Genomic DNA, 23,881 nt, shown 5'->3' with positions numbered 1-23,881 from the left:
TGCTCTCCTGTGCAACTTAACTGAATCTATAGCCATGAAACCAGCCCTGCATGAAGCATAAGCCTGGATGCTACGAAAAATCACAGCACTTCGTGGATTTACTCCTCCCCATTGACATCTATGTTGTTCAATACGTAAGAATGATTTCTTTTTTGGTTTGTTGATCTACTGTAGAGCAGGTGTATGAACAACCCAAATGCATGCCACATTTATGATTAATTTTGCGAAGTAGTTTATTTTAACTAACGAACTTCAATATCACGACGTGAAAACTTGCTGGTCATTTTTTTATTTATACTTTTTGTACCAAACTCACTGTGTCAGCTTTGAAACAAATCACACAATTTTTTTGTTTTTCCAACCAGTAGCCTACGTTTGTTATTGCCAAATTTAATTTATTGATCATATTTTCAGGGGTCATAAACCTATGTCGAGTTTTAAACCTTAGTTTATTTTAAAAGAAAACTGTGTCATTTCTACCACAATCATTATTTTAGTCTCGATTTACGCAGTTGTGCCCACTGATGCAAGGAAAACTCGGTTTTCTTGCAATTACTATCCTTGATTGTTAACAATTTCCTATATCACTTTTAGCAGACCTAACGCTCCACATATCCATCTTCAAAGTTATTCTTCAACTTAGTCCTTTTTTTTTAATCCTGTATCAATGCTTTGTTTCAGGTTATCAAAAAAATATTTTCTTCAAAAACATACACTCTGAAAAATTGCAACTTTTCATTTTCACAACAAACCCTTTTGCTCTGAACTGCCTTGACGAATTAATCATGAGAAGTTAGATGTTTTCAGTTGTTTTCATCACTAAGTCAAATGGGCACACAAAATTGAAGTTGAAGAAAAGAAAAATGGAAATGGTAGAGCATGAAATCGACTGCAGGAAGAAAGAACTTGATTGGAAGAGGGAAGAACATGAAGTGAAAATGAAAATTATACAATTAAAATTAGAGAAAGCTGAAAAAGAAAATTTACAGTGACCATAACTGAATTATTGAAATTCATTTTTAATGTTGATGTCGCGATGTACAAACTTGTTGTTTATATAATACAAACATGTGGTAAAATACAGCTAATGATAATTTAACTCAGCAATCAGCACCAGCAAGCTAACTGAAGCGAAAACAAAGTACACTGTTAATCAATAGGGTGGAAACTTTGGGGTGGAAATTTCCGTGGGTGGAAATCTCTCGCGGCAAGGGTGGAAATTGAAAAGAATGGTGGATATTTCCACCATCTAGAATTCAATCCACCCTAAACTGTGGAAATACACACGCTGTTGACAAAGAGGGTGGAAAGGTTGAGTTGAAAGCTATTGAGGGTGGTTTTTTCTCGCGGCAAGGGTGGAATGAAGGAAAGGGTGGATTGTTCCACCCATCTAAAATTTGTTCACATCACAAAATAGTGATAATTAACGTATCGCATCAGTAGCTTTGCGGTAATTATTCTTTTTCTTAATTTAAAGTAAATTTTAATGCAACGTTATATAATTTCTTGATAATATGAATAATTTGAAATATATTTTTTTTTGTAAATTAAACTTGATTTCAGCGCTCCTAGCAATTGAATTTGAACCACGAATCTATGGGAAAATATTCTACTGTAACTTATTTTTCATATGTAGGGTACGATCATATTTTGTCGGTGGTTCAGGTTTTTGACGATGCTGACTGCACGTTTGGCTTACCATCGGAAACAGCAAACACAGTGATGTAAAACAATAGACTTTGACAAACTACTTGAATTTTAAGACAGTCAAAAATAGTGTGGCGGCAATATAAGGATTGTGAATGTAGGCCTATGTAAATATCGAATGACTAACTTTTAAATTACAGAATCAAGACCAAAACAATTATTGTTTGCCAAAGCCTAATGTTCACCATCCCTATGGAAAACCATGTTCTGCTGAAACACATCAGCTCAAATCTCACAAAATGTTGTCAGTAATCTGCTTTGCCCCAAACACAGTCCGTGATTTTTATGACTGAACAACATAATAGCTGTTCGACACTTGCCTTGACATTTAATCTAAGCAACAAAGAAAAAAGAAGCAGACCCCGACCCTTTGACTAGGGAAGAAAGTTTTTACAAAGAAAATAATATACATTTATTATAACGATTTCCCCATAGGACATGCACGACCTGAAGAATGATGTTGCAAACAATTTTTCATTTGTAAAATGACGATCAGCGATCACAAACTCCGAAACACAAGCGAGATTCACAACAACGATCGCTACTTTTACTTCGATCGATCCGGCGAACCGTTTTTTCGCCTCCCGCGGATGAATTGGTATCAGAAAAACTAGACCATGCACAGAACAATACTGCAGGCACAATTTTTGTGAAAACTCGATTATGACGTCACTACTTAAACTTTGACAGGGCAATATGACGCAATAAGTACAAAGCTTTAGAATGCGGCGATGCGTTATATCAACGTGAGGAGATGCAAGTTAGCAGAAGAACTTGATTTGTTTTGATAAAGGAAGACAAAGGCCATGAGTTAATCCTTTGCCAAAGGGATTATGACGTCACTCAATTCAATTGGACTGTCAAGCACGGCGGTTGTCCAAAATACACAATTACGTAGAGAGCCCATGATGATGATGTTCGCCCTTCGTTTCCGAAGATGGCCAATGAGACTGAGATCAAGCTTCTTTTTTTTTTTTAGTGTTGACTTTGGTCAGTGTAGGCTACATGAGTGCGGAGATGGCTGATGAGGCCTATCTGTGCGGTGAAACTTCTGCTGCAGGATGAACATTGGAAGGATGGTTGGCTAGGGCCAGGGTTGTTTGAGGCTCGGGCCTTGCGATGTTCTCGTTTTCTGACAGCAGATAGCGTACGGTGTTTCTCAGCTGATTCAACGCCTTTATAAATAAGACTGCGCCATGTTGGTCGTTCTGCGGCTAAGTCTTCCCACGAATCTACGTCGATGGCGAATTCTTTCATGGAAGCTTTTAAAGTGTCCTTAAAGCGTTTTCTTTGACCACCTACATGACGTTTGCCGTTAGTCAGTTCTCCGTAGAGCAGTTGTTTAGGAATGCGATGGTTCGGCATCCGGTGGACATGGCCAGCCCATCTTATTTGTGCCTTTTTTACGAGGGTAAGAGTGCTGGGCATGTTTGCTTTACTGCGAACTTCGGTGTCTGGGACTTTGTCCTGCCATCGAATCTTGAGGAGCTTTCGGAGGCAGGAAAGGTGGAAGTGGTTCACTTGCCTTTCGTGTCTCCTATAAAGAGTCGAGGCCTCACATGCATACAGAAGGGTCGTCAGAATAACTGCTTTGTAAACTTTTAGCTTTGTGGGCAGCTTGATTCCCCGCCTCTCCCATACGTTAGACCTCAATCTACCAAAGGCGATAGATGCTTTGGCGATCTGTTGTTGATTTCCAGGTCAATGGTGGCTGTGTTAGAAAGTAACTGTGATGAGTGAAGTATAAAAATATCTTAGTGGCGTACTCGCATTGATGTGAACAATGAACATAGCTGTTAGTATGTTGGCAGTTATATAGACAGCATTTGGTTTTATAAGTTGTGATAGAAAACATTTCGTTCAGTGAAAATTAGTCCTTTTTACGTTAATTCAACATTAACAAACGTTGATTTAATATAGAAACGTCTGACTTTTTAATTAGTCTTCTTTGATGTCTCTTTTTTTGCTACGCATTATTGTCTGCAATGTTCAAAGGCGAAATGAAGCAAAGATGAGACAAACGCATGCAATCAAAACAAAGACAAGCGTCTGTAACCCCTGGCCATAATCTTATGTGCTAGACATCGCACTGCAAACAACCAATTTTTGCGCAGCTGGACGCGGACAAATTATTTTGGCTTGAGAAAATAACTAAGCAACGACACAGCATTTAACATTGTGAAACCAAAAACGACATAACAATCGTTCTCGGCTATGCATCTAGTATAGTCCTTATCAAGCCTTTAAAAGACCTTACACCTTGAATAAGAAATACTAAAAATTAGACAAAAATATACAGAATAACAAAAAAATTATGGCCTAATCTAAACAATTGAGAAACTGCTTTATCTTGCACATATACGAAATGAGAACTAAAGTTACAGCTTTTAAAAACAACGTTTTGTTTTGTCTGATTGAAGATGAAATTAAAAATGAAATGAAATGCAAATGAAATGATGAAAATTGAATTTTGAATTATTGAATTCTATTGAATAAATATTTTATTAATCAGATCATAAACAGTCTGTTATTTTTCGTGGGTCGCATTTCGCTGCTGAATGCATCATTGGCTTGCCATTTTTATACTGGCACGAAATTGTTACATTGCCATTAATTCTACTATAACTTATTTGTTCGCGTGCCATAGAGATGGTAGTGTGCCACAACAACAAAATTCGTTGGCATCATATAACCCAGATAGCAAAATTAGTCATTTTTACAATGATTTAACGTTTGCAGACGTTGAATCAATGTAAAAGTGACGGGTTTTGCTGTCTGGAAAGTCTATACCTTTTCAAGTATAATCAGTTTTACCATAGGCCTATAACTCTTATAAGGTTGGATCAATGCTAATGTTAATTACATCTTGTTTTTCAGGATGACAGTTTCAGCTTGACAAAAGTCACAACTCCTTATCCCATTCTCCAGTCAAGCACATCCACGGGATTTTCTCTATACGTGCACACTGCACAACCAACTGCTATGCCACATCGAGGAGGCTGAAACTGCACTGCTTCTGCTTTTGTACACATATTGGATGTTTGCTATTAACTTTCCCAAAGAAGTCGCCAAAACGTTACAACTTTTACTTTTGCGACATTTCCGTTGCTATTAGCACACTTGTGCAATAGGGTGGGCCGTCGGAAACAGATCGCTTAGCAACTCGAGTTTCTTAGGAGGTTTGTCGAGTAAATGGCGAAATCGAAAACCATTTTTTAATTGAACGCCAGGAAGACGGCGCACAACTGGGACCTAATCGGTAAATCACCCCATTCCAGGGATATTGACAGGGTTGCCATAACGTCCTTATTTCTAAGATTTGTCCTTATTTTGAAGAACTCTATCTTAGAAAATATTACTGTCCTTATTGCTAGGAAATGTCCTTCTTTTTGACTTGAGTCCTTATTTTGTCTTATTTTCAACAATTAGTGAATAAACTTTGTGGAATGACAGCCAAATCCCTACTACAGTAAAAGTAAACCTAGACCTGAGTTGTCTTGAGATGCACAAAGTATTTTTTTACGAACAATGAGTTGCTGGAACACATTGTTTCTGGCAAACAATATGGCATGTGATATATAATGGCTCGTATAAATGCTGAGGTTTGTTCAAAAACGTTTGTTTTACTTTGTATGAAAATTTAATTTTTCTGTTGTCCTTATTTTGGGGTTCATGTCGATGGCAACCCTAGATATTGCAGTGGCGTATATTCAGAGTTTGTGTGCCGCATACCCATCAAACATGGTTGATTCATCAATCATCATACAGTTAAACATGCAAGTAGGCTACTTGGTAGCCTATATAAATGGTGAAGGCAGGGTATACAAGTAGCCTAAGTACTTGGTAGCCTATATAAAAGGTGATGGCAGGGTATACAAGTAAGTAGGCTTCTTGGTAGCCTATATAAAAGGTGAAGGTTTGGTATGCAAGTAAGTAGGCTACTTGGTGATGATGAAGGCGTATACAAGTACGATAGCCTAAGATGATGAAGGCGTATACAAGTACGGTAGCCTAAGTACTTGGTAGCCTACATAAAAGGTGATGGCAGGGTATGCAAGTAAGTAGGCTACTTGGTAGCCTATATAAAAGGTGAAGGCATGGTATGAGCATTGCAGGTAAGGTAGATATAAAAGTGAAGGCAAGGTAATATGGACTACTCACAGTACTCAGGTATCAGGTATATATTAGTGCTCAGAGAAGGCAAACAGGTAGGGTATTGGCCTACTGACTGAAGCAAGTATAATTGGGTTCTGTTTCAGTGAAAAGTTTATTCACAATAGTGGAGGGAAATTTAAAACAAAATTCGCAATTTATTACAGGTATTCAGTACAGTAATTCGTAGTGGTGGCGGTAGCCTACGTCGAATTTTACATTGATTGATTGAATACAAGTAATCAGTAGGCTACCGGTGGCAGTTTACCAATTAATTGCAGTTAATTGGTCTGCAATAGTTATAACATGGCCGCATATACTCGATCTGCTGATCCGGTGTTCGGCTTTGCCAAAGAAATGAATGAACTGGTTCTTCCCACCAGTGGTGACGTTCTCCGATATTGCGCCCAAGTGAAAGAACAATACAAAATCATGAAGAAGAAGGACACCGGAGATTGCAAGAAGGAAATGGGGCTGCGCGAAATGGCGGAAGCAGTGGCGACTAAGATAACAAGCATCTACAATTTCGCCACAGTGGCGATCATTACGCGTGAGGGAGTGATCAAGAAGATTCTGAAGCAATGGGCCATGGTTAAGATGAAGAATAAAATCCCTACGGCGAGAAAGACGGCTGAATGGAAAGCTTCAATGAAGGCCAGTCTTTGCCTCGACACTCTTTTCGACGTCGTTGACGACAAATCGCTGCATTCACGCGAGGTTGATTTTGTTAAAGACCAACGCGGAGCACGCATTGGTTTCATTGGAAACGTCGATTGGAAGGCGGAAAAATCTGAGAAGAAGAGGGACGAGCGGAAGGAGCAATTGCTTTTGAGAGAGAAGCGAGAAAAAGAGCGGGAAGAACGCGAAGAATGTACTCAAGACTCGGATGACGACAATACAGAAGAAACTCCTAGAAGGCGCTTCCCTTCAGAGTGCTCGATCGGCAGAGAAGAAATCGAAGAAGAGCAGGAGCGATGTACTTTCGATCTTCGTACAGTTGCGCGTGAGGCGGAAAGGTATGGAATTTCGAGTAGAGCAGCAGCTGCCCTCGCCACCGCAACATTACTGGACACAAAAGATGATTTCAATCGGATGATGGTAGTGGATAAAAACAAGCTCGTTCGTGCACGAAAACGGCTTCGTTTAGAGATGAATCACTTTGCTTCAATTTCGCTCGGCACAATAGTTGAAGGCCTTTACTTTGACGGCAGAAAGGATAAAGCCCTTACATTGAATGGCATAACTGGCTATCGTCAAAAATCAATCGAAGACCACTACGTGATGCTGAAATACCCAGGAGGTGAATATATCGACCACGTTTCCATTCAAGGGCGTTCAACTGGAAACAACATTGCCAAAACGATGTTGGCTGCTCTTGAAGTCAAGGGAATTGACGTGAAAGGCATTCAGGTCGTTGGCTGCGACGGAACTGCCGTCAATACAGGTAAGCACACAGGAGCCATCACCAGCATTGAGCAACATATCGGGAGTGTGGTACAATGGTCGATTTGCCAGTTTCACCTCAACGAACTCCCGCTTCGGCATCTCTTCGGCGAGTTGGACGGGAAATCATCAGGACCGCAAACCTTCAAAGGATTTATCGGCCGTGTCGTCGCTAATGATAAGTACAAAATGGGAGAATTTGCAGTCGTCGAGTTCGAGAAGATAAAATCCAACCTGACAGAAGTCGATGAGGTGATGGATATTAGCGGCGATCAAAAGTATCTGCTCGATATCGTGTTGGTCATCGAGGGAAGTCTGCCTCCAGAAAGCATTCGATTCCGTGATCCAGGAAAACAGGGTCATGCACGATGGCTTACTCTCGCTTCAAGGATATGCCGACTTTATATCTCGGAGCCAGAACCAACAGAGGCGCTGATAGAAATGACGAAGTACATCGTTAAAGTTTACGCTCCCATGTGGTTTACTATCAAGCGAAACAATAAGATTCACTTCGCTGCTCGGTCTTTCCTTCGGTTGGTTAAGCTGACTCGCTATCTGACAGGCCAATTAAAAAAAGTCGTCGACAGTTGCCTACAGACAAACGCCTTCGCTGCGCATCCGGAGAATGTAGTGTTGGCTCTTCTGCATGACGAGTCTAAGCCAATGCGTAAGCTCGCAGTTCATCGGATCCAGAAAGCAAGGGACGATTACACTGGTGGGATACGTCGTTTCGAAATTCCCAAAATAAACTTTGAGTACACAGACTTGACAACAAACTCGTTGCTCCGGTGGAGCGAGCAGAAGCTCACTGAGCCACCAATTTTACGCGATTTCAGCATCCAACAGCTCACAGAGCTTTTCGTCGAGACCGATTTTCCTACATCGATTGACAGTTTTCCGTGCTGCACACAAGCAGTTGAGCGCGCAATCAAACTCGTCACCGAAGTGAGCGATGAAGTCATCGGCCATGACCGCAGACATGAACTCATTCTGACGCGAACTGCTGCTCGCTCACAGCGTTCACGTTTTGAGTCAAAGAAAGATTACGTTCTGTGATTGTTTTTGACTGTGTTTACGTCGTTTTGTGTATTTTTTACTTTTTTAATTACCGCACTTTTTATTTTTTTTTGGAAAAAAAAAACGTTTTTTATTGTATTTAGGTGATATTGATTTTTTTGTGCGGCGTCTTCCCGCCGCCCGATCTAAAAAAAAATTTTAGATTAATTGTTTGTGACCTAAGCCTCCTATCTGAGCCGAGTTGCTAAGTGATTTGACAAAAAAAGTGCATTGACGGCCCACCCTATTGTGCAAGCTTTAATAAATCAGTTTTGAATAACAATCTGGTAGTGCTGGTGAATAACAACCTCAAGCAAAAAGAATAAAAAGGTAGAAATAGGACCATCCTAAAGTGTGGAAATTTGGAAAACCTGGGAGTGCATGCTGCTGAGGTGGAAATTTCCACCTCAGAAGAATGGTGGAAATTTACACCTTTTGTGATGGAAATATCCACCCTACAAGTGTTATAAGTGTATAGGGTGGGTGGAAGTTTCCACAGTTTAGGGTGGATTTCGCTGGGGGTGGAAATGTCCACCATTGGTCAAGGGTGGAAATATCCACCAATTTTGGTGGAAAGATCCACCCTACAAAGGGATAGGGTGGAAAACAGAGACCACCCTTGGGGTAGAAATTTATACACCTTTTACTTAACCCTTTGCTTTTCAACGTTTTTTTGGAAGTTAACTGCTCAAGGGGGGGCCGTTTTTGGATCAAATTCAATCAGCTGTTACGTGTTATCCGCTGATGCTATTTGAACAGAAGTTGCACTGGTGTGAAAGCAAATCATTTGTATATAAGTTTGAAAAGTCATTATTTTAAAATTTTATATGTTAAACTTGATATTTCAATTTTTGCAAAGGTACCCAAAAACGACAATTTTGATTTAACTTGCCGCTATTTAATTACCGTGCTAATCCGATTTCATGCAAACTTCTGAATAACAAAGAGCTCGATCGAACGCACGAAGTGTGTGTGCGGTGTGCCGAATCATTGCATTGATTAGAATTTACGACTTGCGAGCAAATCTTATTGTAAGCTACTCACTGATTCTAAAATAGTTACAATCAAAGTAACATTGTTACACGAATTTGAAAAAAAAACAAAACTGCGTTTGTTGTCTTACATTTTTATCCTAAACTAATGCATTCCCAAACTCATGGCTAGCTTCTAGTTTTATGGAACCAAATTTCTCATAAGTAACACCTTAGCCTGCTTGAATAGCTGTTTACATCTTCGTTTGTGTATTTAGGTCTACAATTGAGTTTGTAGTATGAATATTTTTAGTAGAGAGAAGACAGTTGAACAAGTTGTTGAAATTATCTGAAATTTCTAAGTTCAAATTAGGTGCTTTTGAAATTGTGGATTTGTGTCAAGTCGCATCACAAATATCATGCAGGCCACATCATAAGTCATTTCGCTTACGGGTGTTTATAAACATGACTCATAAATTACATCCACAAAAAATACAGCATTTATATCAACAAAGCTAAGTTCGAAGCTCACTTTTTATTGAAGATTGTGTCAATCAATTCGAAATAATGCAACAGCGAATTGCCGCCAGCGTCGAAATAATGCAACAGCGAATTGAGGAACGTGCGTAAACAAAGGAAATGTGAAATAACCCACAGTCAGCAAATCTACATAAATTTAACGTTTACAAATGTTGAATCAATGTAAAAGGACTGGATTGCTGACTGGGTCCTTATTGTTTGAAGCACTAAAAATACGCGTAATATCGACAACATCAGCAAGGCAGTGATTATGTTTCTGGCCAAAAAAAAAAAAATAACTTTTGACTTCAAAGATAAAAATGATTATAACGAAGCTTCAAAGTTTGTCGTAAAACATTTTACAGAGATACAATAAACATAATCATTTTGTGCCAGATTGTGAGAAGACTTCCTAGATTCTTTCCAACCATTTGCATGATTGCAAATTATTTTCTATAACTCTATATTGCTAAAAAATGGCTTCTTTGTTGAAACAACGTGGCTACAATTCTATAAGAAATTCTTAGGCCTACTACATTGAAGTAATAAAATTTTTTTTGTGATTTTGCTGATGACGTTTTACAATATCCGAGAAGTAAAAAATAATAATGATGAATTATTTTATAAAACCGTGGTTTGCAAGTGCTTCACAAAAAATTGTTGAGGGAAAATTTACTATTAGACGTAAAACGTTTGTAAAAGAAAATTGTCGGTTTACGTATTTATAATGTTTATTGCGCTGTTATCGAATTATAAACTGCCTGTATTGTCTACCTTTGTGGTTGCCGGCCAGCTTAGAGCAGCATGCAAACCATGCGTTTTTGGTATTTGCATCGTGTTATGATTCTCGAAAATCTCCCACAAGGTCTTTATTTTTATCGTGATATTTTTGTGCCTTGTCTGTCCTGAACTTGAAGTCATTGTGCAGCACAATCCACATCGGTTTTTAGACTCAGTCTTCATTGAAAATCTTTTGTGTGGTGCATCATTTCAAGTAGTGTCTTCCCCTAAACTGTTACACAAATCGCCCAGAACCAGAACCATCGTGTTATCTTACAGCAGTTGAGAGCCCGTTATTGTATGTGTGGAATTATTACTGTAGATGTCTGACTAAATTCATGCCAAAGTTGAGCAAATTCTGCTTTCGGGATCCTTGCCGTTATTTACTGTATTTTTTGTTGATAAGTTTGGGCAGCATTTTTCCAAGATAAATGAAGACATCGGTATTGTTCGTCACTTAGATTTAGTTTTCTCAGCATTGTTTATTCATTCTTTGATCCATTAGTTTGTCCCACTTTTGGTATAATCGGATCGTTTATAGCCTAAATGGCGGGTCTTCACAATAGCCGGCCTCTTATACATTGGCGCAACGTATTCAGATGTTGAATCAATGATGAAGAAAGCTGATTTGTTGTTTGTCTTATGTGACGCCTAACTTTATGCCTCGTCTACAGTACAAAATATTTTGTAATGTACATTGTGTACATTGTACATTTTGTTTGTAGGCCTACATTACAAAATATTTTGTAATGTAGATGAAGCATTATCATCTTTATTTTGCGCTCTTTGGAACAAAACACAGTGCACTGTGAAACAAAAATACAGGACATAACAACAAGTAGGCGACATAAATCAGTGAAGGGACGCCATCGAGTTAGCTGCTACGTGTAAATGAAGCCTATCTCATAATTTTGAGTATCTCACAATTACTGTTTGCAAAAACGCTATTTCTCCGGCTTCTCCCAAAAGCATTTGCAGTGATACATTTCCTCAATTGCAAGTTTTGTCAATGAGAGCATTTCCATAGAACGTTTATTTCGAAACCAAGTTTTCGTGTCTTTATCCAAGAGAAGATTTCTTATTGTAACGTTTTTTATTCGTCAATGAATATTATCTGCTTGAAACAACTGTTTTGAATAGTTTGTGGCCTCCATAGCCTACTATTTTGATCGTGGATTGCTATTCTTCTTTGTAGAGCTGATAACGCAAAAAACGTTTGCTATTATTGTTTCTAATTAACAGCTTTGCGATCACTGGCTTTTCTTTGTAGCATAAGAAATAACGCGCTTTGTATTATTGAGGTCAAACCAAACAAAAGAAAGCAAGAGAATGCTTCTCTCTGCTCGCGCATATCGATGCACGAAGCAATTATGAGCTTATGGCTTGTCATCGCAATGTAATCCATTTTACGCTTTGCTGGAAGTTAGCTAGAAATAGCAAAAATTCACCAAAATCTTGAATTTACAAGAAAACTACACAACTTTTAGCATCAAATTTAATATCATCAGATCCGCCTGGCAATTTTAGGAAAAGTCAAGAAAAACCAAGTGCATGGCGTTACTGTGCTTCAAATAATTAAAGGAAATATGAGGGGGGGGCCAAATCCGGCCTCCCTTTGAGGAGCAAAGTGTTAACAGTGTAGGAATTACCAGAAGGTGAAGCATAGCATTCTGACCTCAAAACCACAAAATGTTACAACATACATTACCAGTATGTACATCATACAATGGTACAATATACATTACATACATAACTACAAAATATTACATTACATAAACAACTTGGAAACAGGCTCAATTACTGGATAAACCAGGAAATGATCAACTGTCTTATACAAGTTTCAAGAACGCTTTCATCAAATTAACCAATGGTTAACCCACATCGTCTGTTCGGTTAACCTATAGGGTGGTACTATAGTTTGTAAATTCACATGGCATCAATATGTCAATGGAGCATGGATACAGATAACCCATGTTGAAACGCAATCTGCTTCAAACGGAGATGGCGATTGAATATATACCGTATATTGGTGTTTTTCCCTTGCATTTTCAGATTCAGTTTATTCAATGGACCAAACATATCGATCAAATAAGCAAGGAATCTAATTCATCTGTCATCATTCATCAATGAAACAAATTCCAATTTTATTTAACCCTATTTCCTGTGACGTATTTTGGCCAGTTAACTTGCGGAGGGGGGGTCGGTTCGACACTATCACTTTGAGCTCGTGTAACTCAAAAACTACGCAAAATAGATCAATCAAATTTTCACATGATGCAGATAATTTATCTGACAACATAGCATCGAAAATCTTTTGCAATTTGTTCAACAGCGTAACTTGAAAAATCAAATAATTTGATGGTTGGTCATATTTTTTTATTTGACTTGAGAAATCGTTTCTTAATTACTTTATAATTGAATGTGACGGGATAATTCCATTGTGTTGGATTTTAATCTCTTACGCGTGGACGTCGTCCACGCTTCAATGACATCGTAATTGGCGTCTGACTTGCGTTTGCTTGTTGTTTTGCCCGAGGCATTGCAAAAATCTTTCGCTTTGTCTCAACATTTGCAGAGAGTGAGACAAAATCACGGCAAAATAAACTGTTTCAAGTCATTTTTGAGCCATATGTTATAGTCTACACATTTTCAAATGTACTGTCATCGCTTGATATTAAAACTAAATCAAGCAATGAGCTTTAGTAAACATTTTATTTGTAACAATTGTGTTCAGTTCAGTTTTCTTTTCACACTCATACTGTCCAATTTGGTTATACATGATCAAGAAACACTTTGCAGTTTACAGCACATCCCAGGGAGCTATTTATTTGTTTTTAACATTGTTTCAACGTCTAGAGACGTTGAATCGATGTAAAAAGTATCTGATTTGCTTTCTAGCTAGCGGTTGATACAGAAAAGTAAGGTAGCCTATTGGTGTCACATGGTGTTTGAACCACAACCTATCCAAAGGTAGTTACTTGCTTCGATAGGAGCTCGTTCCAACTTGGACCTTCATGCACTTCAAAAACAAAAAGTGTCTAGAACTCCTGACTGATAAACTATGTCACGATGCATTACAAAACTGATTTGTTTCCATACCTACCAACAATGATCACTTTGAATGAAATAATTTTGCAACAATTTTGATAAAGTGAAGTGACAATAATCGTTTAGTCAAATCGTATTGGTAGGCTATAGAAAAGGTCGTTTGTACATTGCCAAAGGGAACTCCCGTTCTGCGTGACAAAGTCAAAGTCGTGGCATAACGATAGGATAAATAAATACATTTAGCAAGATATCAAATCTTGCAAAAAAAATCTTTTTCAGGCTGATTGTTATTATCATACAAAAAAATCACTAAAATTTTGACTTTTTTCTTCGGCAAAATTGAAGGTTTTTGATATTTTGAAAATGCACGTTTGTGTCTAAGCGATTGAAACGGCTTTTTTATGTTGTCAACTACTGTAGATTTGCAAGATAAGGTTTTCTACATGTTTTTCTAATTTGTTGGACATGCATTTTGTGTCAAGCTATTTCTTACGCATTAGAAGATTTCTTTCTCTTCAAATTTTGAAATAACATTTTAGATGCAGTTTGCGGTTGACGGCATTACTGCAAAAGCCATCTTTTGTAATTGATACATAACCAAAAACAAAAGGCGCATAAACTACTGCTGGCTGATAGACCACGTAACAATACATCATAATGATGTTTTTCCGAACCAAAGACCCAGAAAACCAATTTTGTTGTATATTAGTTCAGATGTTGAACCAATGACAAAAAGTGATTTGCTGATTTGAAACAAAGTGATTGCTGTTCCCTATGTGCAAACCTTTTGATAAAAGTGATCAAGTTTTGGCCACAGCTTTCTGGTCCACTGAGGCTACTCTGGTCAATCGACTCACATTTCAAATAACTTATCGACATTATTGGGTAGGCTCACACTGAAGTTGTTTTGTGTAAAGTCTTGCTTGTGAAAAAGTCGAAGTAAAAACACAAAAATGAAGTAAGTTATATTTACAAAGTATTATATTCTTGAATCAACCACAGTTTTAAAAAAAAATAGTTTGAACAGGTTTCATGTAATAGAAACTACAATTGATATCATCGCGAAGGATCAAATAGCTGTGAAAATCACTTCGAGCAATTGTTTGTTATGATTTTCATTTTTCATCATGCAAACCAAGGTGAACCTCAATATCATATTTTTATGCCAAACGATAAAAATCGTTTTTATTTTTTTTTAGTTACTTTTAGGAGACAAGGAAAACAATCCGTATAAAAAATAATTCAATTCAACATATTTCCCTTATTTTGTCAGATATGTATTTCGTGCAACAATTTTTTAGAAAAATTGCTGAGTATGGTATTGCGTTTTAGATGCAGTCAGAGAATGCAACTTCGCGGTTGATGGCGTTATTACAAAAGCCAATCTTTTGTCACGGAAATGTATTCGAAAACAAAAAGGCTCAAAAGCGGCTGACTGATAGGTTACGTTGCGATACGTTACAAAAACAAGGCATTGATTTCAGATTCTTTCAACCAAGCAAACAAATTTGCTCCAAATGACATAAACATCCAAATTTATTGAGAAAATGATATATGCCTACACCTTTTTTAGGTAAGCTTTTGTGAAAATAAGCTTTTGAAGATCAACATTTGAAAACAAAGTTTGAAATTATTGAGTTGGTCCTAATAGTGTTTCTGCTGAGATATATCAAAACTTTTCAATCCTCGTAGAGAAAAAATAATTTTGTAATCTCTTAAGCAACTGCAAAATTACCATTTAGGTAAAGATTCATTGCTGACAATACAGTATGTGCAATGTTTGTCAAAGCACAACAATTTTGCTGAGCGTGTTTTTCTACAAAAGCAGAGCAGTTTAGATAGACGATGTCAAGTTCTTTTCAGTATCCTTCAATCTCTCGTTTTTATAAAAACGTTTTAACAACATCCATAAATATTTATGTGAATATAAGTGTACCGGTACATGCAGAAGTTTATTGGCGGGTCAAAAACTCACTCTTTGTTGCTTTCCGACAAGAAATCTACAAAAAACTTCCCACATCAGTTTGTTTGTTTTGTGAGATAGACTGAGTTTTGTCAAGAAATTTTCGTACGGCTTCTTGTTATAAGTTAGAAACAAAATGTATTGGCCATAGAAAACTATGTAAAATTACATCTTTTTCAGCATGGCTTATCGTATACTTACTCTCTGATATAATTTCAAAGAAACCCAGATGTAATTAAAAGATTAATCAAAGCAACTCAAAACTCGAGTTTGCAAACAAAAGGCGGAATCATTACGGTCGAATGCTTTACAACAAAGCCAACTCACGAGATATCTGCGTCGCAGTTCCACGCACGACGGCGCTCAGTAATCCTATTAATCCGTATAATTAGAAAACAAAAGGACTAGCTAGTAGCAGGCTAAAATATCCGAGTATGTTATGAAAATCATGTCATATCTCTAAAACTATAGACAATAGCAATGTTATTTAAAGCGGAATAAATTCTTGAATAATTTTTAGGAAAAGTCAAAAAATTTCAAAGGTGTGGATTGCGTAGTTCTTTAGTAATATTGCTTTGAAAAGCGCCAAGTCCCACCCGACCCCCCCCCCCCCACAGGACAAAGGGTTAAAGGTCAAAAAATAATTTAAGCTCGTCTCTGAGCTCACACACTCGCTTGATCTCGTTTCCTTTTGAAAGTCATCGAGTATTTGCATGAAAAAGAAGTAGGCCTAAGTGATGGTTTGCATCCTTGTTTCAGTGCACAGTTGCTTAAATAATCGAGAGTTAAGGGCTCTTCCTTAACGCTTTAAAGTTCTGGTCTAGGTCAACTTACTAGGCTTAAAAAGCTTTACAATCCTAAAGCCAAATTGCCCCCTGAAAATTGAAAAATTCCCCCCCGGTTGGGAACCACTGCCTTATTGTGTCCATTAAGATGCTAGAATGCATTAGAAGATAGCGAGTGAGCAGTTTCAGGGATATGCGAAAACTCGATATTTTGAAAAAATTTAAACCAGGTGAACCAGGGTCAAACGTTAATATTTTTTTGTGAAATTTGGTGTAGGAGATACATTTACCAAAAGGAACAATATTACAAACTGACGAAAGATTTAAAAGAAAAAAGTTTTTTCTTCTAGATTTTGCGCCAGCCTAATGTATATGTAGGCTATTATGCGTAATATGCAAGCTGCTCGCACGATATCTGGTATTGTCTCGCAGAATGCCAGCACAGAAGTCCTTAGTGCTGTGCTTCTCAATCTTTATTTGTGGCGACCCAAATATTAAGGTTAAATTAGATAGCTAAGATTTCCAAAACGTTTTGTAAGCATGAAAAAATGAGCCGTACTCATATATAACACGATTAAACATAATAACAAAATGTCGAATTTAATTAATGTGAGCGTTGACTTTGCATTGTTTCAACAACTTTGTCAAAATTTGAAACTATCTTGCTCAGTGCCAATCTCATGTCATCTTTAGGCTGAAGACAATTTATCTCCTTTGTTTTGATGTGAGTAAGCGCAGAAAACCCGCTCTCACACAGGCAGGATGTAGCCTACTAACAAATGGCAGGAGAGCTTTTACTGCGTGCGTGCCAACAAAAATCTTCTCGTTTTTAACTTTTGTCCAAAATTGACCAAGGGTTTCTTTCTTAAAACAGTTCATCATTACACTGTCCCACTGAACGTCAATGAACTCTTCTTAAAATCCAAATTTACTTTGGTAGTTTTCAGGCAAGGTATCAACGTCAATAGCAAATGAATTGCACACACATTCCGAATCCTTTGCATTTTTAGGGATAATCAATTCAAATTCTTGTATCAATGAACCCAAATGCCTTTCTATGATCGGCTGGACATCGAAAGCCTAACTCCATATCTTCTATAGTAACCGATTCAAAACAGTAAGTGATGCTGTTTACTGGGACGCGATCTTCAGCTTTTCCCTAAAAGCAATCAGTTTTTTAGATACGTCGACCAACATTATGTTTGGTCCTTGCAAAGATTTATTCAAGATGTTCAGCTGCGAAAATATATCAGAAAGATACTCCACAAACCAATCCACTTTTGATCAGCAAATTTTTCTGTCAAGCTATGCTTCTTGTTTATCAAAAATTCAGTCACCTCCTTGCGCAGAGTTACAAATCTCTCCAGTACTTTGCCACGAGATAACCATCTCACATCAAAAAAATACAACAGATATCTGTATTCCTGCACATCTTATCCATCGTCTTATCCACAGGGTTCTACTTCTGGGATTAAAGAAGTCGAATTCTGCTGGTGGATGAAAGAGGGATGTGTTGTAGGCTATTTGCCATTTCAGCACGAGAGAAAATCGAGTAATTACACATTCCAGGAACCCCCTTTCTTCTTTGTCCACAAAAGTCAGCAATTTGCAACCCCAGTTTCTTCCTCCTTGACTGCGGACGTATATTATGGGTAGCCAACAACAATTATCGCATCACAGTGGGGTACCCACAATCCCACATGTTCGCAAGAAAAGAAGGTGTTCTAGAAATACTTTTCGAAAGAAAAGAAAATCGAATTAAAAAAACGCACATTTGCCAATAATAACTAGTAGGTCATATTATAGCCTATAAGGTTAGTCTACCATACTTGTTTGCATTGACGATCATTTTTTAGTTTGCAGCAGCTGGGTTACTGATTTGAATAGATTTTGCGTTTGACGTAGCAGATTAGGTTTTTACGTAGACGACCTAGTTGGTTTACTCCCGCTGTTTCCCAAGCAAGGTGCGGCAGCACGCTGGAGTGACATTTACAATACTCTGGGTTGCCGGTAGTTATATTGTCATATTAAGTTTTATCCGTCTTCAAATGGTTAAATAATTTCATGCACGATTGTTTTTGTTACATCACAAAGATAATAATTGTTTTCACAAGATTCACACTGACTTCGAACAGATAACTTTATATTTAATTTTAAAGCAAAATAGAAGTGTTTGATATGATACGGTTACGTTTTATTCCAACAACCTGCAGCTTTTGAGCTGAAAGATCGTTGGTCTGCCACGGGGTGCCACAAATGTTTCTCTGGGGGTGCCACAAATGTTTCTCTTTTCTAAAGGGATACCAAGTCTAAACTGGAATTAAAATTATAAATTGTCAGTAGCCTACCACTGACCTAACTCTCACGGCTTTATATTTATCTTTGCCTAGGCCTATATCCCTTTAGGTTATTTACACATTAAATTATACATATTCTATGTGAATAGGAAAAGCATGATAGTAAGCATAAATGGAAAAGTAAAAGCTATAGTTCTATTACGGCAGCCGGACAGGCAATATCATTAGCTTTTAGCACAAATCGAACTTCTCTGTGAAAGTTTAAATATTGATTGCAAAGCGAGCGAGAAATGCAAAACTGGAAAAAAATTACATTCTAAATTTTTAAAATTACAACCACAAAAAGGCTGCACGAATATGCGTGTTCCCATCATAGACGGAGGTGGGCCTCCAGCCAGGGTGTTTTGTTTTAAGCAGTAAATACGGCCTTGCATGAGTTAGGCTATCGAGTTTTTGTAGCAGCTTTTTTTCGTATGCAAACATGCCAAAAAACATTAAACAGACTAAAATCTGTTGGCTCCTAAACAGTCGTGGTCCCCAACGGCCGAGGGGTACGAGGTGTGGTTAACCCTTTGTCCTGTGGGGGGGGGGGTCGGGTGGGACTTGGCGCTTTTCAAAGCAATATCACTAAACAACTACGCAATCCACACCTTTGAAATTTCTTGACTTTTCCTAAAAATTATTCAAGTATTTATTCCGCTTTAAATGGCATTGCTATTGTCTATAGCTTTAGAGATATGACATGATTTTCATAACATACTCGGATATTTTAGCCTGCTACTAGCTAGTCCTTTTGTTTTCTAATTATACGGATTAATAGGATTACTGAGCGCCGTCGTGCGTGGAACTGCGACGCAGATATCTCGTGAGTTGGCTTTGTTGTAAAGCATTCGACCGTAATGATTCCGCCTTTTGTTTGCAAACTCGAGTTTTGAGTTGCTTTGATTAATCTTTTAATTACATCTGGGTTTCTTTGAAATTATATCAGAGAGTAAGTATACGATAAGCCATGCTGAAAAAGATGTAATTTTACATAGTTTTCTATGGCCAATACATTTTGTTTCTAACTTATAACAAGAAGCCGTACGAAAATTTCTTGACAAAACTCAGTCTATCTCACAAAACAAACAAACTGATGTGGGAAGTTTTTTGTAGATTTCTTGTCGGAAAGCAACAAGGAGTGTGTTTTTGACCCGCCAATAAACTTCTGCATGTACCGGTACACTTATATTCACATAAATATCTATGGATGTTGTTAAAACGTTTTTATAAAAACGAGAGATTGAAGGATACTGAAAAGAACTTGACATCGTCTATCTAAACTGCTCTGCTTTTGTGGAAAAACACGCTCAGCAAAATTGTTGTGCTTTGACAAACATTGCACATACTGTATTGTCAGCAATGAATCTTTACCTAAATGGTAATTTTGCAGTTGCTTGAGAGATTACAAAATTATTTTTTCTCTACGAGGATTGAAAAGTTTTGATATATCTCAGCAGAAACACTATTAGGACCAACTCAATAATTTCAAACTTTGTTTTCAAATGTTGATCTTCAAAAGCTTATTTTCACAAAAGCTTACCTCAAAAAGGTGTAGGCATATATCATTTTCTCAATAAATTTGGATGTTTGTGTCATTTGAAGCAAAGTTGTTTGCTTGGTTGAAAGAATCTGAAATCAATGCCTTGTTTTTGTAACGTATCGCAACGTAACCTATCAGTCAGCCGCTTTTGAGCCTGTTTGTTTTCGAATACATTTCCGTGACAAAAGATTGGCTTTTGTAATAACGCCATCAACCGCGAAGTTGCATTCTCTGACTGCATCTAAAACGCGATACCATACTCAGCAATTTTTCTAAAAAATTGTTGCACGAAATACATATCTGACAAAATAAGGGAAATATGTTGAATTGAATTATTTTTTATACGGATTGTTTTCCTTGTCTCCTAAAAGTAACTAAAAAAAAATAAAAACGATTTTTATCGTTTGGCATAAAAATATGATATTGAGGTTCACCTTGGTTTGCATGATGAAAAATGAAAATCATAACAAACAATTGCTCGAAGTGATTTTCACAGCTATTTGATCCTTCGCGATGATATCAATTGTAGTTTCTATTACATGAAACCTGTTCAAACTATTTTTTTTTTAAACTGTGGTTGATTCAAGAATATAATACTTTGTAAATATAACTTACTTCATTTTTGTGTTTTTACTTCGACTTTTTCACAAGCAAGACTTTACACAAAACAACTTCAGTGTGAGCCTACCCAATAATGTCGATAAGTTATTTGCAACGTGAGTCGATTGACCAGAGTAGCCTCAGTGGACCAGAAAGCTGTGGCCAAAACTTGATTACTTTTATCAAAAGGTTTGCACATAGGGAACAGCAATCACTTTGTTTCAAATCAGCAAATCACTTTTTGTCATTGGTTCAACATCTGAACTAATATACAACAAAATTGGTTTTCTGGGTCTTTGGTTCGGAAAAACATCATTATGATGTATTGTTACGTGGTCTATCAGCCAGCAGTAGTTTATGCGCCTTTTGTTTTTGGTTATGTATCAATTACAAAAGATGGCTTTTGCAGTAATGCCGTCAACCGCAAACTGCATCTAAAATGTTATTTCAAAATTTGAAGAGAAAGAAATCTTCTAATGCGTAAGAAATAACTTGACACAAAATGCATGTCCAACAAATTAGAAAAACATGTAGAAAACCTTATCTTGCAAATCTAGTTGACAACATAAAAAAGCCGTTTCAATCGCTTAGACACAAACGTGCATTTTTAAAATATCAAAAACCTTCAATTTTGCCGAAGAAAAAAGTCAAAATTTTAGTGATTTTTTTGTATGATAATAACAATCAGCCTAAAAAAGATTTTTTTTGCAAGATGTGATATCTTGCTAAATGTATTTATTTTTCCTATCGTTATGCCACGACTTTGAGTTTGTCACGCAGAACGGGAGTTCCCTTTGGCAATGTACAAACGACCTTTTCTATAACCTACCAATACGATTTGACTAAACGATTATTGTCACTTCACTTTATCAAAATTGTTGCAAAATTATTTCATTCAAAGTGATCATTGTTGGTAGGTATGGAAACAAATCAGTTTTGTAATGCATCGTGACATAGTTTATCAGTCAGGAGTTCTAGACACTTTTTGTTTTTGAAGTGCATGAAGGTCCAAGTTGGAACGAGCTCCTATCGAAGCAAGTAACTACCTTTGGATAGGTTGTGGTTCAAACACCATGTGACACCAATAGGCTACCTTACTTTTCTGTATCAACCGCTAGCTAGAAAGCAAATCAGATACTTTTTACATCGATTCAACGTCTCTAGACGTTGAAACAATGTTAAAAACAAATAAATAGCTCCCTGGGATGTGCTGTAAACTGCAAAGTGTTTCTTGATCATGTATAACCAAATTGGACAGTATGAGTGTGAAAAGAAAACTGAACTGAACACAATTGTTACAAATAAAATGTTTACTAAAGCTCATTGCTTGATTTAGTTTTAATATCAAGCGATGACAGTACATTTGAAAATGTGTAGACTATAACATATGGCTCAAAAATGACTTGAAACAGTTAATTTTGCCGTGATTTTGTCTCACTCTCTGCAAATGTTGAGACAAAGCGAAAGACTTTTGCAATGCCTCGGGCAAAACAACAAGCAAACGCAAGTCAGACGCCAATTACGATTTCATTGAAGCGTGGACGACGTCCACGCGTAAGAGATTAAAATCCAACACAATGGAATTATCCCGTCACACTCAATTATAAAGTAATTAAGAAACGATTTCTCAAGTCAAATAAAAAAATATGACCAACCATCAAATTATTTGATTTTTCAAGTTACGTTGTTGAACAAATTGCAAAAAATTTTCGATGCTATGTTGTCAGATAAATTATCTGCATCATGTGAAAATTTGATTGATCTATTTTGCGTAGTTTTTGAGTTACACGAGCTGAAAGTGATAGTGTCGAACCGACCCCCCCCTTCCGCAAGTCAACTGGCCAAAATGGCATCCAGGCCGGATAGCGACTGTCAAAACAGCGACTGTCATAATGGCGACTTCATAATAGCGACGTAATGAAGTGAGCGACATTCCAAACAGCGATTGTATAAATGCCGACTGCATTAAAACAGCGACTGTTATGATAGCGACTTAACCCTTTGCTTTTCAACGTTTTTTTGGAAGTTAACTGCTCAAGGGGGGGCCGTTTTTGGATTAAATTCAATCAGCTGTTACGTGTTATCCGCTGATGCTATTTCAACAGAAGTTGCACTGGTGTAAAAGCAAATCATTTGTCTATAAGTTTGAAAAGTCATTATTTTAACATTTTATATGTTAAACTTGATATTTCAATTTTTGCAAAGGTACCCAAAAACGACAATTTTGATTTAACTTGCCGCTATTTAATTACCGTGATAATCCGATTTCATGCAAACTTCTGAATAACAAAGAGCTCGATCGAACGCACGAAGTGTGTGTACGGTGTGCCGAATCATTGCATTGATAAAGATTTACGACTTGCGAGCAAATCTTATTGTAAGCTACTCACTGATTCTAAAATAGTTACAATCAGAGTAACATTGTTACACGAATTTGAAAAAAATCAAAACTGCGTTTGTTGTTTTACATTTTTATCCTAAACTAATGCATTCCGAAACTCATGGCTAGCTTCTGGTTTTATGGAACCAAATTTCTCATAAGTAACACCTTAGCCTGCTTCAATAGCTGTTTACATCTTCGTTTGTGTATTTTAGGTCTACAATTGAGTTTGTAGTATGAATATTTTTAGTAGAGAGAAGACAATTGAACAAGTTGTTGAAATTATCTGAAATTTCTAAGTTCAAATTAGGTGCTTTTGAAATTGTGGATTTGTGTTAAGTCGCATCACAAATATCATGCAGGCCACATCATAAGTCATTTCGCTTACGGGTGTTTATAAACATGACTCATAAATTACATCCACAAAAAATACAGCATTTACATCAACAAAGCTAAGTTCGAAGCTCACTTTTTATTGAAGATTGTGTCAATCAATTTGAAATAACATTTTTAGTCTGCCAGCGTCGAAACAATGCAACAGCGAATTGAGGAACATGCGTAAACAAAGGAAATGTGAAATAACTCACAGTCAGCAAAT

At 37.1% G+C, this 23,881-nt stretch overlaps 1 protein-coding gene across 1 annotated transcript in view; it reads right to left on the bottom strand.

Annotated features, from left to right (window-relative positions):
• LOC145770860 (membrane-spanning 4-domains subfamily A member 8-like) overlaps window positions 1-23,881 on the bottom strand; it is a 41,656-nt gene that overhangs the window by 1,778 nt on the left and 15,997 nt on the right. The gene's annotated exons all lie outside the window — the stretch shown is intronic.

This window comes from Aplidium turbinatum, chromosome 5 (genome assembly GCF_918807975.1).
Source record: "Aplidium turbinatum chromosome 5, kaAplTurb1.1, whole genome shotgun sequence".
Lineage (NCBI taxonomy): Eukaryota > Metazoa > Chordata > Ascidiacea > Aplousobranchia > Polyclinidae > Aplidium > Aplidium turbinatum.
The sequence above is the reverse complement of the archived record's forward strand: the minus strand, read 5'-3'. Positions and strand labels throughout refer to the sequence as shown.